At 50.5% G+C, this 16524-nt stretch overlaps 2 protein-coding genes across 3 annotated transcripts in view; both read right to left on the reverse strand.

Moving 5' to 3' along the window:
• LOC147027062 (uncharacterized) overlaps positions 1–16524 on the reverse strand; it is a 514850-nt gene that overhangs the window by 141020 nt on the left and 357306 nt on the right. The window lies entirely within an intron of this gene.
• LOC147027063 (uncharacterized) overlaps positions 1–16524 on the reverse strand; it is a 209948-nt gene that overhangs the window by 117725 nt on the left and 75699 nt on the right. The window lies entirely within an intron of this gene.

Below are 16524 nucleotides of genomic sequence, written 5' to 3' on the forward strand. Positions count from 1 at the left end.
GCTGGTTTGAGCAGCTGCTTGATTACTGGTATCTTGGATCTCAGAGTCCTGCTCATTAAGATATGTGCTGGCGAGAATGATGTACCTGTGACGGGGGTGTTTCGGTACTCCAGAAGAGCCAGGTAAATGTCGTCATCAGCTTTCTTCATCATCCTCTTAATGGTTTGGATAAAACATTCACTTTGGCCATTGGACTGGGCAAATCCAGGACTGGATGTCGACTGTTTGATTCCCCACTTTCACGTGAACTGCCTGAACTCTTGGCTGTCAAACGGCATATTGTCACTCCTGAGCTCTTCTGGAATGCCATGACGTGCAAAGACCTCCTTCATCTTAGTGACGATCGTGGTGGCAGTCTTGCCCTCGATCTCCACCACCTCCTGATACTTGTTATAGTAGTCAACCACCAGGAGATAGTCTTTGTTTTGATATGTGAGGACATCGGCTCCCACCTTCTGCCATGCAAGCTCAGGTATGGAGTGTGGTCTCAACGGCTCCTTGGGCTGTGCATTCCTGCGGCTGTCCACTGTTGACAGTTGACCACTGTCTGTTCAATGTCTGCAGTCATGTTGGGCCAAAACAGAGCACCAGTGGCCCCGGCTTTCATTTTCTCAGCTCCCATGTGACTCCCATGTAGCAAAGCCAGCACCTCACTCTTCATTGAGCTTGGAATCACAATGTGGTCATTAACACACAGCAGTCTATCAGCAATGCATACCTCATCTTTGACCGGCCAGTAGTCTTGGAGGATGCTTGAAGCACTGTGCTTCGAGCATCCTCCAAGACTACTGGCCATCCCATCATGGCTACCAACCTTACCATCTGGAGGTCAGGGTCTTCAGCAGCTGCAGCTCGGATCTGCTCTTGTCTCATGGCACTCACCGGCATGTCACGCACCAGTAGGTGAACCATGACTTCTGTCATCCTCCATCTGGTCGTCTGATCGGTCACCAGGTAAGTATGCATGACTCAGTGTGTCGGCTACATACATGTACTTGCCCAGGACATACCTCACATCTCGTTCATAGCACTGTAATCTCAAAAGCATTATCTGGGGTCGCGGAGTCGCGTTGCCCAGGGGTTTCTTGAAAATTGCCTCCAGAGTGATCCTTCTGCACATTCACTTGTTTCCCATACACATACTGGTGGAATTTGTGGCATGCGTAGCAGATTGCCAACAGGTCCTTTTCAATCTTTGCATAGTTATTTTCAGTGTCCGTCATGGACCTTGATGAATAGTGAACTGGCTGACCCTCCTGGAGCAGACAACAACCAAGCCCACTCTGGCTAGCATCTGCTTGGATTGTCACCGGCTTGGAGACGTCGTAGTATCTCAGAACAGGTTTTGTTGCCAATGCTGCTTTGACCTTGTTGAGACTTTGTGTGTTGTTCCGCTTCCCAGCTCCAGGCTATGTCTTTCCTGAGCAGTGCACGGAGTGGTGCCGTGGTCTCCGACTCGTTCGGTATATGTTGCGCTCGGTATTTGACCATGCCAAACAGGAGCTGAAGTTCTGGCTTGTCTTCTGGTGTAGGCATGTCAGCAATTGCTGGGATCTTGGACTTGTCTGGTGTCAGTCCCTCTGGAGTAATGATGTTACCCATGTACAGCACTTTGGGCACTAGGAAGTGTGCCTTGGTCCTGTTGAACTTCACCTGTTGTTGGTGAGCTCTCTGCATAAGCTTGTGCAATATTTGGTCATGTTCTTCCACAGTTTCAGCGGCAATGATCATGTTGTCGGCGATAACCTGCACACCCGGAATGTCGCTGAAGGCCTCCTGGTTTCTCTTGTGCATGATTTCACTTGCTGACAGTCTGCCAAAAGGCATGTGGCAGAATCTCATCCTTCCCAGGGTGTATTAAATGTGCACAGGTAGGAGGACTTGTCTGTCAGCTTCACATGCCAGTGCCCAGCAGCCATGGCACTCACTGTGAACACCGTCTTGTTGTTCAGTTCTCTGCACATCACTTGGTGTAGGCATTGTGTATCTCTCTCGCTTGATTGCACGGTTTAACGGCTTTGGTTCTTAGCAGATTCTCATGCGGCCATCTTTTTTTCAGTGATTACGAGGTTACTAACCCAGTCAGTGGGCTTGTCGACCTTGGCCACGCTTCTCCAGCTGCTCCAGAGTGTCTTTCAGCTTCTCATACCTTGCATAGGGAACATGTCTGGCTGAACAGTCGGCGTGACATCTGGATTCAGCTCAATTTCGTACTTCTGCTTGTACTGAACACATCTGTGTATTGCTCGAGCAGCCTCTCCTTGGTCAGTGGAGCATGCAGTGAATCTATACACTTGATAAGACTCACCTTCTCACATGTGTTTTGCCCAAGTATAGGAACAGTGGTTTTCTCAGTTATATAGAATTTGATTCTCCAGTCTCGCCCTTTGTGCTTGCAGGGAATCACTGTTTTACCCAATGGCTGAATCTTGCCATCACCAAAAGCAGTGAGAATGACGTTGGTGGGTGTTATGGAGTGCTCAGGCATTGTAACAGTCAAGGTAGCAAGCGAGATTACATTTGCCTGGGCACCTGTATCGAGCTTGATGTTCACCACACTCTGGTCAACTGTAAGCTGTTCTTGCCACCTGCTTGCAGGCCAGGTGACGTCATCATCCAGGTTACCCATGAGCACTGAATCTATGACCAGAAACTCTTCAGTACCTTGATCGAGATCTGCATCCAGAAGACATACCCTTCTTGTGCCTCCACCCTTGCATACCACCAGCCTAGTGATTCTTGCCGCCACACTTGGTACACGTTTTGCCAAATGCTGGATACCTGCGCGGCCCAGGATTGTGCTTCTTGTCACAGTACTCACACACAGGCTGAGTGAGGCTTTCTGGTCGCCTTTTTGTAGCTGCTGTCATGGCTCTGGCTGCAGGCTTGGCCTTGGCTTGCTTGGGAAAGGTGGTGTGCCGTTGTTGCCTCTCTTTATCCATTGCATAGACATGCTTGGCACCCTTCATGCCGTCGAGCTGCTGCCTGCTTGATTCGGCGGCATGGCATATGTCCAAATATTTCTGCAGTGTGACCTCACCTTCCCGAAGAAGTCTCTCCTTAGATCTCTCGTCTCGCACACCAAACACAATCTTATCTCGAATGATGAGTTCTTCTTGAGATCCGAACTCACACATGGCTGCTTGCGTTCTGAGTTCAATGAGCCAATGGTTGATTGTCTCACCCTCCTCCTGGTCACATTTCTAAAAACAATACCTATCGCACACAACATTTTCCTTGGTCTGCAGTAATCCGTGAACTTCCGTAGCACCAACTCATAGTCATTCACATTGTCAACCTCAGCAAAGGTAAACGTCATGTGAATAGCCAGGGAGTCTGGTCCCACCAATTCAAGCAAAATGGCGACCTGCACGTCAGCATCTTTTTTTCTTAAGCTCAGTGGCTTTGAAGTTGTTGGAGAGTTGTGCAGCCCACTTGTCCCATGCATTGGCAGCATTCGATGCCTTAAAGTTCATTGGTCTGGGAGGCTTTAGGACTTCCATAGCAGTGTTTGGTTCACTTATCTGACACCATGTAACAGCATCGACCATGCACACGTCTCTGGCTCAAGCGGAAGTGACGCTTCATTGATTGGCTCAAACAAGGAACACAATATACATTCTGTTACAGAGAGTAATAACTGTTTTGGCAACATTATCTGCAAGCTTATATTTGCAAAGTTCAAAACATCTTGTGGTCGTGCCAACTTTGGAAGTCGGCTTGCAATGGCTCGCAATTCACTCGATGCCCCCAACGAATTATTCTTACACCAAACATGCCGTTTGCCGAGTTCTCTCTCTCCTCCAGATAACCCCGCCCCTTCGCAATTTTTATCTTGCGATCGAGTGTCATTGGTTCATCCCAGGGCTGCTTGAGACAAACACACCCATGTTACCAACAGTTTTCAGGTGGTGTTTGTGGTTCTTACTTCAACACAGGCTGGCTGAGAGGATGGCCTAGACCCCTATAACTATACGCACACACATTGCCTCGAAGCTGTCTGGGCTTGAATCCCGACCCAGATAAAAACGGTGTTTCACAGGCACGGTGATTCATCAATGTGGGTGCCGTCTCGCGGATGGACGATGAACGAGCGTCCTGAAGAGTATATGAGCCATCGCCGGCACCATGCACAAATTCCTGCTCTAACCAGCAGAGGGCACTAAATCAGCGGCACAGCCACGTCCTCAGGCAATGATTCTACTCTGTTGTCTTGTGCTGTATACGAATGAAGAACTTCGAACATGAACACGGGGAATACTTCTGGCATGGGGGTGGGAGGGCACCCATTTACATAACAATTCATATTAAAAGAAAAACAGAGACATGCTCCTTGTTTACTTGTGTAATTTCATGAATCGTTCTTTCATTCATTTTTGCCGCCCACAAATTGTGCCACTTAAAGCAATGGCCTAGTTTGCCTAATGGTTGCACTGGACTTGCTCAAGCTACTTCCAAATCCTATCAATATTGCTATACCCATCTGTCTCCAATCCTTCTAGGTGCCTATCAAATTCCAATATTAACGTATCTACTATTTCTGCTGCCACTACCTTTCCAGGCAGACCATTCCGTGCAATAACTACTCTCTGAGTGAAAGATGCTTGCATTATTACCATCTTAACTCTCCTCTTCCTTACTTTCAGGCTATGGTCCCTGATCCCATCACTGTCGATTCTGTTGAAGAACTGTTCTACACTTATGTTGTCCCTACCCTTTATTACCTGAAACGTCTCGACACTCGCTACCGCCTCAATCACTGCTCGCCATTGCACCCAGCTTCACCACTGCTTATCTTCACTATGCCCTCACCACTGCCTGCCCTCACCACCCCCACCACTGTTTGCCGTCACTACCCCCTGACCACAAACTATACTCGATACCTCTTCACCACTGCCTGCCCTCATACCCCCTCACCATTGCCCATGCTTAAGATCCTAGGGTCTTGAGTTCAAGCCCTTCTCCAGTGAATTAACTCCAGCTGGTCATCCTTTCAACATCGGCAAAATGAGTCCCAACTAGTTGGTAATAGGGGAATTGCATCAGCGGCACAGCCATGCCCCTTGAAAATGATGCAGCCAAGCAGCCACAGGCTGCATACAAATAAATAAACTAGAATGGGCACTCGGTAGAGCGCATACCTTCGCCTCCACTACTTTTTTGTTCTTGGCATGAGAGTGGGGGGAACAGAACAGTGAACATTTTGGTGTTGGTTTCATGCAAATCCGTTTTGATTTGACCGTGTTATGACAAAAACTGCATATTTTGAAAGGTCGTGACCCGACTGACCTTTGACCCCCAACCGCTAACAAGGGTAATGACGTAATTGTGTCATGTCGCCCATCACAAGATTGGGCAATGAATTTTGAACATTTTGGCATCGATTGCATGCCAATTAGATCAAAATTGACCGCGCTATGGTAAAAATACGAATTTGACCTTTCCGTGACCTTGACCTTGACCTTTCACCCGATCGCTACCAAAATATAAACAAATGTTCCTTGGATAATAACCCATCATCCCACCAAATTTCAAGCGATTTGGTTTAATACTCTCTGAGTTATGCGAATAACAAACAAACACACACACACACACACACACACACACACACACACACACACACACACACACACACACACACACACACACACACACACACACACACACACACACACACATATTCACAAATAAATAAATAAATAAATAAATAAATACACAGCGACCAATACATAACCTTTTGCAGAATGCGAAGGTAATAACCATTGCCAACCCTCATTACCCCATCACCACTGCCTGCCCTCACTACCACCTCAACCAATGCTTTCCCTCGCTACTCCCTCACCACTCCATGCCCTCACAACCAACTCAACCACTGCCTGTCCTCCCTAACTCCTAATAAGGAATTCAAAAGTTGAACAAATGGAGAGGGGGCGCTAAAGACGCCCCTTGCTTGGGGCGTCATTTGATCAAGGGCGGCCCTGCCCATCGCAGACAGCTCAGTGGTCTCTGTCTTCTACCACCTCCTTTCTGGTCTTGCACCCTATGCTCATTCCGTGCTTTGTCCCTCCCAGGCTTCTGGATGGCACACACGTGCCACACTCAACCCCCTTCTGGTGAAACTCCCAAAATCCAAAATCACTGCTCACCTCCATTCATTTGTTACTCTTTTTCCAATGTGTGGAACCGATTTCCAATTCTCTTCAATCTCATATCTCAAAAAGTTGTGAACGGATTCAGACGAAACTTGGTGGGCAGGTTGGGTATGTAACAAGGAAGAGTTGATTAGATTTTGGTGAAGATCTGAATCCAGATCCGAGAATATCTTCAGTGATTATTCACCATTGAGTGATAGGGCTAAAACAATATATAAACAAGAAAAAGAGCAATCAGAGATTGCAGACCCTCACCAGAACTTGTTTTGTGTGGTGTGATGCGTGTTGTTTGTGCAGTTTTGTGTGGCGTTTGTGTACTGGTGTATTACATTATTAATAATTAACATATAATCAGAACTGCCACTTCATAACTGCTGGCAGTGCTGACCGGGTACCATGACGTCCCACTTTGATGCAATCCCACTTTAATCGGACACCTTACCCTGGCCCATGACTTTTTTATTATTATTATTCAATTGAATTCAGAATGGGATTAAAATAAATTCAATTCAGATCAAATGGAAGACCAAATAGATACAGTCCTGCATTGGAGTAATCAGAAGGAACCCGAACAAGAAAAAAGAACAGATGAAGTCATCTAGAGGAATCTGGATTGGATTCACATTTTTGCTGCTACTCCACTACCTTCCAACCAATTCAGGGCACAGCCAAGTGAGTAATATTCAAATATATATATATATATATATATATATATATATATATATATATATATATATATATATATATATATATATATCTATATATATATAAATATAATAAAAAATAGAAAAACTCACATCAAAAATTAAATAATTCTGGCTGTCAGACCATGTGTCTGATCAAGTTGAAATTTATAACTTGTATTTGCCATCACTACTAGAGTCTGAAGTTTCACATCGATTGATTAAGCGATTCCAGGGAAAGCATTATTTATTATTTTTTTTTAATCCAATATGGCTGCCAAACCATTTGACATCAATTATACCTTAACAACCTTGTACACGCATGCCCTAGGGAACATTTAGGTGAAGTTTCCCCTCGATCTGTCCAGCTGTTCTGGTGAAAAATATTTTTATGTGTTTTAGGGTAAATCCATTATGGCTGCAAAATCTTGTGACTTATGACATCATATTGCGTGAACCTTTTGTTCCTCATGGATGGACATTCATATCTGTAAAGTTTTGCATCGATCTGTTCAGCCACTTCAGAGAAGATTTTTGAAGGTATATTTTTTTTATAAACAATATGGCTGCCAAATCACGTGACTGATAATGTGATCAAAATAAACTTGTACACCATTTTATCTGCAGTTGACCCTCAAAAAATTTTTTCATACCGATTGGAAGTAGAATTTTACATAAGCAATGATATCATAATGAGGGCACCGATGACGTCATTTGTTTTTGTTTTTAAAACCCCTCATTTCCCCATGAGTACTTGCCATGTGCCAAGTTGTAATTTTTTTCCTTGGTGCGGTTTCCAAGATACAGAGGTCAAAAGTTTTTTTTTTTTCCGTTTTTCCAACATTGCTGCCCCAACATGGGGCCTATGACGTTATAATTATCATTATAACATTCTACATGAGTCATTGCATCTATGGTGAGAATTTCGTCTCAATCCGACAAGCGGTTGCGGAGAAAAACATGAAAGTTCTTTGCAGACAGACAGACAAACAGACAGACAGACAGACAGACCCAAAGGCAATACCCTATCCTTCGGCGATGGTAAATAAATGGCTAAACGCACTATATCTCAAAATGTTATGGACGGATTTGGACGAAACTTGTTGGATGAGTCGGTTAGGTGACAAGAATAAGCCAATTAAATCTTAGTTCAGCTCCAAACCCAGATCAGGCCTACCAGTGGGATGCAAAACGTAAACTAATCAGCCTGACGGAGGTATGCACTCTACCGAGTGCCTTTCTAGGTTTGTTTTGTCGTGTCCTGGTCTGTTCGATGTTTTAGCTCTTCTATGAGCCTCGACTTTGTATTCGAAATGTAATCTCTGGTAATCAAGCAATGGAACTTGATGTTCTGCTGTCAACCAATCAGTTGGAGAACTGTAGGACTTGTATACTCTCAATGAATTACTGTATATATTGTTGTGGTTACCAGATTCGCAAACCACCATTCAGGTCCCTTAGGTGAGGTATCTCGGTAAGTGCATGTGTAGTTAGGCCCAAACCCGTTGTCTAGTGGGAATACATGTCATTTATGCGAGCTGCGACTCTTCAGGATAGCCGTTTTTCTTTTACTATCTTTATTTTGGACCAACCGCCATGATCACAACCACAACATCAACCACCAACCACAACGCCGCTTCACCACAACCGCCACGACCTTTCCCGTCACAACTCGCCACCATCGCATCACCGTCATCTCGCGCCACTCATGGGCACCGATGCTGGACTCGTGTAGGGCGCACGTTGAACAGCGTGTACAAAACCACGGATTTTCTGCTTCAAAAACGGATCAAAAACGACACACACCCACTTTTTGCCGTCCAATCGGTGAGCGAGGGGCGATTTGGCCCCGCCTCCAGAACGATCGATATATGCAAATTTGTGGATCAAAAAGCCTTCACGCCCACTTTTTCTCGGGCCAATGGGGAGCGAGGTGAAAGGTCAAAGGGAGGGGGTCAAAGGCGAAGTTACGGGGGGATAAAAGGACGGTGTTCGTCAGTCAGAGGAGAGTCGCAAACGAGAACGAGAAGGAGTCGGAACGAAGGAGAACGAGAACGAAAAGAGAACGAGAACGAGAAGGAGTCGGAACGGAGGGGACGAGTGTGGAAGTCTGGAGCCCGAAGCCTGCAGTGGCTGGAGAAGCTGAAGAGAGCCGGACGAGGGGGTGCTCGCGTCGGTGCCAGGAGCTGCACGCCCGAGGGAGGCCGGCAGCGCGACCTGGCCGAGGTGGAGACGCACACCAGGGATAATAAAGATCCTCTATACCCCGAGCATCAGCAACCCCCTCCTGTTTCCCCCCGCGCTGAGATAGTGCGACCAAGGGGGCCCCGTTCCCACCCCCTGCCAGGCACTGTCCACGAGGCCCGCGGGTTGCGGGGCCATCGCCGCTCCGCGTCTCATCACCAGACGGGTAGGCCCGACCCGGTCTCGGCCTCAGGCCTGCCTCATTCTTGGGGATGTTCTTTTCCTTGGTTTTGGGTATGTGTTGTCGGCGCCGTCTGTGAAGTAGAATTGTATAAGTGTTGCCGTGTGCTCGGTAGTCGGTATTAGCTCTGCACTGTGTTTTCACTTTTATGTTTGCTTTTTGTGTAAATGGAATTGTGTTTTCTTTTTTTGTGTGCATTTGGTGGAATTGTATTTGTGTGCTTTCCGTTCGTCGCGAATAAATGTGCTTTATTGTTGAACTGTTCTCCCGCTTCGCTTCGTCTTTTTCCCCATTGAACCCTCATCTTGCTTCACGTAAAGGGTTGGTAGTGGGCTGAATACGCCCGATAATTAATCGAACCGTCGAGGTCGACGATAACACCGCTCGGTTATTCTGATAGTACGGAACGGGTCGCTTAAGTGGCCCGTGTCCGAAGTCGACCTGCGGCGAGGTGCGATCGCCCGGTCTACCCTCCGCGTGGGTACTTAGGTAGGTCGAATTTGGCGAGCAACCCTATCCCACGCGGGGGCTGATTGGCTCGATCGCGGTGAGACCGAAAGGTCCACCCGTGACTGGTTCCCGGCGTTAGTCCGAGAGGGTCACGACTGGATTGTCCGTCCGGTGGGCGACGTGCCGCGATTCGAGTTACGTGGCCGTTCGCACGCCGGCGGGCGCGAATACCGCAACACTGGTGTCAGGAGTGGGATACAAATTCATCGCCCTCCTCGCGGCACTGGAATCGGAGAACAGGAAAACGGGCTGTCCTGTCTCCAATTAAATTCACGGGAATCGGTCCAGGGGTGAGAGAAGCGACCCCCGATTCCCTCCAAATTACGAGCGAGCAAATTAACCCTTCACGAGAAGCAAGATGGCGTCTCAAGGCGAGCGGGAGCCGGGGGTATTAGAAATGTATATGTGTAATAATGTAGAGTCCATGGTCCAGGATGGAATCCCCGAGCAGGAAATGTTGATTGTGCAGGAACACGGACTCGCCCAACTGAACCCAGGGCCCGAGGTGGGTGCGGCAGCGGCCGCGGTGTATGACACCTCCCCCCCCCCTCTCCACCAAGACCCTTCCCCAACCCTTGCCGAAACGGCTCAGCTGAGCGCATCCAACATGGCCCAGCTATGCGCAAATGAATGACAAATGAACAGAACAAACAAATGAATGAAGTGAAAACGACGATGGATACAAATACAAATGAAATGAAGAACGAAATGAAAGACATGAACAAGCAAATGAATGAAGTGAAAACGACGATGGATGCGAATACACAACAAATAAACGAAAAGATGGATACAAAAATGAACGGAATGGAAACAAACATGAAGGAGGAAATGAAAAAGCTGCGGGGTGAGACGCAGAACATGGGCCGAAGCCTGCAGGCGGGCATGAAGGCCGTGACCGGGGAGATAAAAATGGCGACTCCACGTGTGGGAGCAAACGAGCTGGGTGGGGGTGCAACGGCTGACAGGCCCGCGGTGGAGGCGGGTGAAAAATAATTCGTGGAACGTGTTGGGCGAGGGTCGTGACGATGACCGAAAGGGAAAAATTAAATGGGGAGACCAAAACGTGTGAGACGAGACACGAGGTGACGACAACAGAAATAATAGTTGAGACAAGGGAGGTAAAGGGTGAAGAGTTGGCAGAGACACGGGAGACAGAAAAAATAGAGGGAAGACTACACGATGAAGATGGGGTAAGTGACGCACACACACACACGGAGGTAGTGGAGGATAATGGGGGTGAGCTCGCGGAGCGTGTAGGGACCCGGTGCGAGCAGCGGGATGGCCTCCTCCAGGAACGAGGGGAGGGAGTATGCCCCCTTGAGGCGAGTCACGACCAGGTGAGTTCGGTCGTGCTTTGCGAGGTTGAGGGGACGAGTGCTGTGGACGGGTGCACGGAGAGCTTGGGGGGTGTAGAGGCCCCGGAGACCCTTGTGGGGACACGAATCCCCAGTGTGGTTGTCCCTGTGTGTGTGGTGCAAGGTGTGAGTGCGTCCCTGTGTGTGGAAGCGACCCCGTGTGTGAGTGGTGTGGTGGCGATGGTGCCGGAGTACGTGCTTCCCAGCACGCCGTGTGTGGATGAGGCACCGTGTGTGGAAGAGGCCGTGTGTGTGAGTGAAACGGCCAGTGTGGATGAGGTACCGCGGGTGAGTGCCCCCGCGTGTGTGAGTGAGGCACGGAGTGTGGATGAGGCACCGCGGGTTAGTTCCCCCGCGTGTGTGGATGAAACGGCCAGTGTGAGTGAGGAACCGCGGGTTAGTGCCCCCGCGTGTGTGGGTGAGGCACCGTGTGTGGAAGAGACCGCGTCTGTGAGTGTCGCCGTGTGTATGAGTGAGGTACCGCGGGTGAGTGCCCCCGCGTGTGTGGATGAGGCACGGAGTGCGAGTGAGGCACCGCGGGTGAGTGCCCCCGCACGCGTGAGTGAACGGCCGTGTGCAAGGTCGCTGTGTGCAAGGGAGACCGTGTGTGTGAGAGAGCGGTATGAGAGGGAGATGTCGGTTGGCATGCGGGAGCACGCAGCCGCGTCTCCCCGTGTGAATGTGATGGAGTGGACTGTGTGCGTCGTAACACGCAGGTATGCGTGTGTGGAATGGAGGCGACGACGGAGACATGTGAAGAAAGAAAGCCGAGTAGCGGCTGCAGTTGTTTCGCGGACCGTGCCGGGTTCACCCAGCAGTGAGCACGTGGTTCGTGCTGTGCAACGCACGAGACCACCACGTGCTCGCTTGCGAGAGTGAAGTCCCGGTCCGGAAACGCACGCGGTGGATTTGCCGATCCCGCGGACGGACAAAGTTTAGGCAGGTAAATGGATTTGGACCGGACGGGTTCTCCACGCGATCGTGTGTGTTAAGCTCCAACGGGCAAAGCACATGTGTTCGCGTGGGAAACCCCTCGAGACGTGGGGCTTGTGTTTTTTTTTTGCGCACGGTGACGTCATGGCTGCACGTGTGGTTGGAATCCGGCAGGAGGGGTATCTCTGCCGGATGGTCCCGTCCAAGGAGGGACGAGGAACACGTGCAGCTGCATGACGTCACGGGCAGGTGCAAAGTGCGCGAGCTCTGAGTTGCCGCGCAGGTGCTGCGCATGGAAAAAAAAAAAAAGCAAGCCTCACTTTCGGGTGTACAGGATTCCTGGGCAAGGGGTGAAAGACCCCCTTACCTGGGCACAGTATGGAAACTAGTTAGGGGGAAGGGTTAGCTTAGTTAGACCGACTTCATGGGGCAGGGGTAAGTCCTCATGGAGTCCGTGGAATGGATTAGGTAGAGGGATTGTAGCCAGATTTAGGTTGGGAAATAAAATGAATGATTTGGAGACAGTGACAGACTTGTGGATGTGTAGAGGGGACGTAGTTTAGCTACGTAGTGTTAAAAGGAACGTGCTGTAGTTTAAGGGATGACGTGGGAGCACGAGTTAGTTAGGGGAGGTAGTTAGAAGGATGGCAGAGTTCAGCGGTGTGTGTGTTGGAGAGTTGGGAGGTGAGTACATGTTGAGTGAGTGAGGCCAGCGGGTCTGTGTGAGTGGAGTGAATGGGGAATGCATGGTGCGATGAGTGATTGGGGGGAGGAGTGACTCCCGCCCAAGGGACCCCGGGGTCAGAGTAAAGTGAGTTAGCTGGGTTAGTCAAATTGAAAAATGGAGGTCGTTTTGTTGTTGGTGGGAAAGTAGGCTCGAGACCCATTTGGAGGGGTGCAGGAGCCCTGTTGACGGGCTTGGGAGCGTGGCTGCGAAAGGTGAGTATCGCTGAGTGGGTACCCCGGGCACCAGGCTAGTCGGCCGCGGTAGGCCAAGGGCCCATGGGGGGCCGGGATAGAGTAGTGGGCACGGGTGCGCCTGCTTGGTGCGGGGGCCCGGGGCGCCATTAGCCGCGTGGGCAGTGTTGTGGGCACGGGTGACCCTCGGAAAGGGGCCCGGGAGGCCGGCCTGCCACGTGTGCGTTTCAGGGGAGGTGCCATGGGGGCACTCCCCGGTGTTAGGGAGCTGGTAGGCTCGGAGGCAGTGTAGTGCCCGGGGGTGCCATAGCGGGAGAATCGGCAGAGGGTCGTGCCTGCCAAAGGGAGCCATGTGTCCCAGCCAGGAGACCGTGTGAGGGCACGGAGAGAAAATTGGGGGGCGAGGCCCGAAATTGTGAGGACACCAACACAGGCGACGGGAATCTGGGTTGTTAGAACCAATAATTTAAGCGAGAGGCGCTTGTTGAAAGCCCCGGGGTAGTTTAACAGTTAAATGGTTAGGGTAGATTAGGAGATGTACCCCTCCGCACCATCCATCCCCTCGCTGTCGTTGTGGGCCGCTGGACCCACTTTGGTTATAGATCGCCGAACTCTGAGGAGGCCATTCTGAGGCTTCGTTGGGCCTCGACACAGGACGTTAGCTCTCCCTTATTCCCCTCCGGGAAGGGAACGTAGGGGTTGGGAGTAGGCTAGGTGACAGGATAGGTTAGCCGAACAAGGACGATAAAGGGGGTTAGGGGACGATTTATAGTGGGGGAGCAAAAATGAAAACAACAAAAAAATAAGTTGGGGCTAAATTGGGGTTTGACAAATTAAGGGAGTGGGTATGGACAGTGACAGGCAAAGGCGATAGGTGGGAGGGAGACAGGTAGGTAGGTCCAAGCCCGCCTTCCAAGTGGCCAGCACCACCGCACTCCCTCCACCAACCTCCATTGAACGGCAAAGGCTGGCCAACTTCATCGGCTGGCCGTGTTTTGCTTCAAGGCCTGTGCCGGCCACTTCATCTGCTGGCTGTGTTGCTGCAAGGCCTGTGCCGGCTCACTTCATCTGCCGGCTGGCTGTTTTTCTTCAAGGCCTGTGCCGGCCAGTTCGTCTGCCGGCTGTGTTTGCCTGCAGCGGCTTTCTTCTGCGGGCTGTGTTTGCCTGCTGCCTTTGCCATGCCATGCCCACTGCCCCTGTTCACCAACCCCCCGTTCAATTTTTGCTTTGCCCCCCCCCCCTGTTCGTTTCCATGTGCGCCAGGATCTGAAAGCAACAGTTTGCAAGCTGCAAGAACTGCCCTGTTGGCAGCTACAACACGGGCCTGCAGTGGCGGCCCGTGCACCGTGTTTGTGTTCATCCATCCATTCGTTGTGCTCATTGCGTGTGCCACTTGAGCTGGCACGGAGACTGCGTTTGTGCAGCCCATGCACCGTTGTGGTTCACTGCGTTCAGTTAAAAAGGGAAGGCCTTGGACTGCGTGTGAGCAGCCAGCCACGTTCCCTGTCACCTGCATTGTTTGAGCCAGAGACTGCATGTGGGCAGCCTGGCTCCCTGCTAACTGCTTTTCTTTTGCAGAGTTCAATGATCCTGGGCCATGGTTTAGTGTAAAATTTGTAAGTTAAGGTTAAGATGTACTGTAAATATGAGTGCGCCCCCCGGCATGTCTGTCTAGCGCCGGCAATTTTATTTAAGTCGTCCGTGTGAGTGAGTTTGTTTAGGTAGTTACGCAGCCCTCAGGTTATTTATTTTGGGGACACGAATACCATGAATGTCGCACTCAGGGATCCGTAGGTAAAGTGTACTAGGGGAAAACTACACATGACGGCACACGAAAATTTGACGACTCGGGACGAGTCTGTAAAAAGGGAAGGGGGTAGTGTTGTGGTTACCAGATTCGCAAACCACCATTCAGGTCCCTTAGGTGAGGTATCTCGGTAAGTGCATGTGTAGTTAGGCCCAAACCCGTTGTCTAGTGGGAATACATGTCATTTATGCGAGCTGCGACTCTTCAGGATAGCCATTTTTCTTTTACTATCTTTATTTTGGACCAACCGCCATGATCACAACCACAACATCAACCACCAACCACAACGCCGCTTCACCACAACCGCCACGACCTTTACCGTCACAACTCGCCACCATCGCATCACCGTCATCTCGTGCCACTCATGGGCACCGATGCTGGACTCGTGTAGGGCGCACGTTGAACAGCGTGTACAAAACCACGGATTTTCTGCTTCAAAAACGGATCAAAAACGACACACGCCCACTTTTTGCCGTCCAATCGGTGAGCGAGGGGCGATTTGGCCCCGCCTCCAGAACGATCGATATATGCAAATTTGTGGATCAAAAAGCCTTCACGCCCACTTTTTCTCGGGCCAATGGGGAGCGAGGTGAAAGGTCAAAGGCGAAGTTACGGGGGGATAAAAGGACGGTGTTCGTCAGTCAGAGGAGAGTCGCAAACGAGAACGAGAAGGAGTCGGAACGAAGGAGAACGAGAACGAAAAGAGAACGAGAATGAGAAGGAGTCGGAACGGAGGGGACGAGTGTGGAAGTCTGGAGCCCGAAGCCTGCAGTGGCTGGAGAAGCTGAAGAGAGCCGGACGAGGGGGTGCTCGCGTCGGTGCCAGGAGCTGCACGCCCGAGGGAGGCCGGCAGCGCGACCTGGCCGAGGTGGAGACGCACACCAGGGATAATAAAGATCCTCTATACCCCGAGCATCAGCAACCCCCTCCTGTTTCCCCCCGCGCTGAGATAGTGCGACCAAGGGGGCCCCGTTCCCACCCCCTGCCAGGCACTGTCCACGAGGCCCGCGGGTTGCGGGGCCATCGCCGCTCCGCGTCTCATCACCAGACGGGTAGGCCCGACCCGGTCTCGGCCTCAGGCCTGCCTCATTCTTGGGGATGTTCTTTTCCTTGGTTTTGGGTATGTGTTGTCGGCGCCGTCTGTGAAGTAGAATTGTATAAGTGTTGCCGTGTGCTCGGTAGTCGGTATTAGCTCTGCACTGTATTTTCACTTTTATGTTTGCTTTTTGTGTAAATGGAATTGTGTTTTCTTTTTTTTGTGTGCATTTGGTGGAATTGTATTTGTGTGCTTTCCGTTCGTCGCGAATAAATGTGCTTTATTGTTGAACTGTTCTCCCGCTTCGCTTCGTCTTTTCCCCCATTGAACCCTCATCTTGCTTCACGTAAAGGGTTGGTAGTGGGCTGAATACGCCCGATAATTAATCGAACCGTCGAGGTCGACGATAACACCGCTCGGTTATTCTGATAGTACGGAACGGGTCGCTTAAGTGGCCCGTGTCCGAAGTCGACCTGCGGCGAGGTGCGATCGCCCGGTCTCCCCTCCGCGTGGGTACTTAGGTAGGTCGAATTTGGCGAGCAACCCTATCCCACGCGGGGGCTGATTGGCTCGATCGCGGTGAGACCGAAAGGTCCACCCGTGACTGGTTCCCGGCGTTAGTCCGAGAGGGTCACGACTGGATTGTCCGTCCGGTGGGCGACGTGCCGCGATTCGAGTTACGTGGCCGTTCGCACGCCGGCGGGC

This window comes from Eptatretus burgeri, chromosome 5 (assembly GCF_056783735.1).
Source record: "Eptatretus burgeri isolate ZD-2024b chromosome 5, Ebu_testis_v1, whole genome shotgun sequence".
Classification (NCBI taxonomy): Eukaryota; Metazoa; Chordata; class Myxini; order Myxiniformes; family Myxinidae; genus Eptatretus; species Eptatretus burgeri.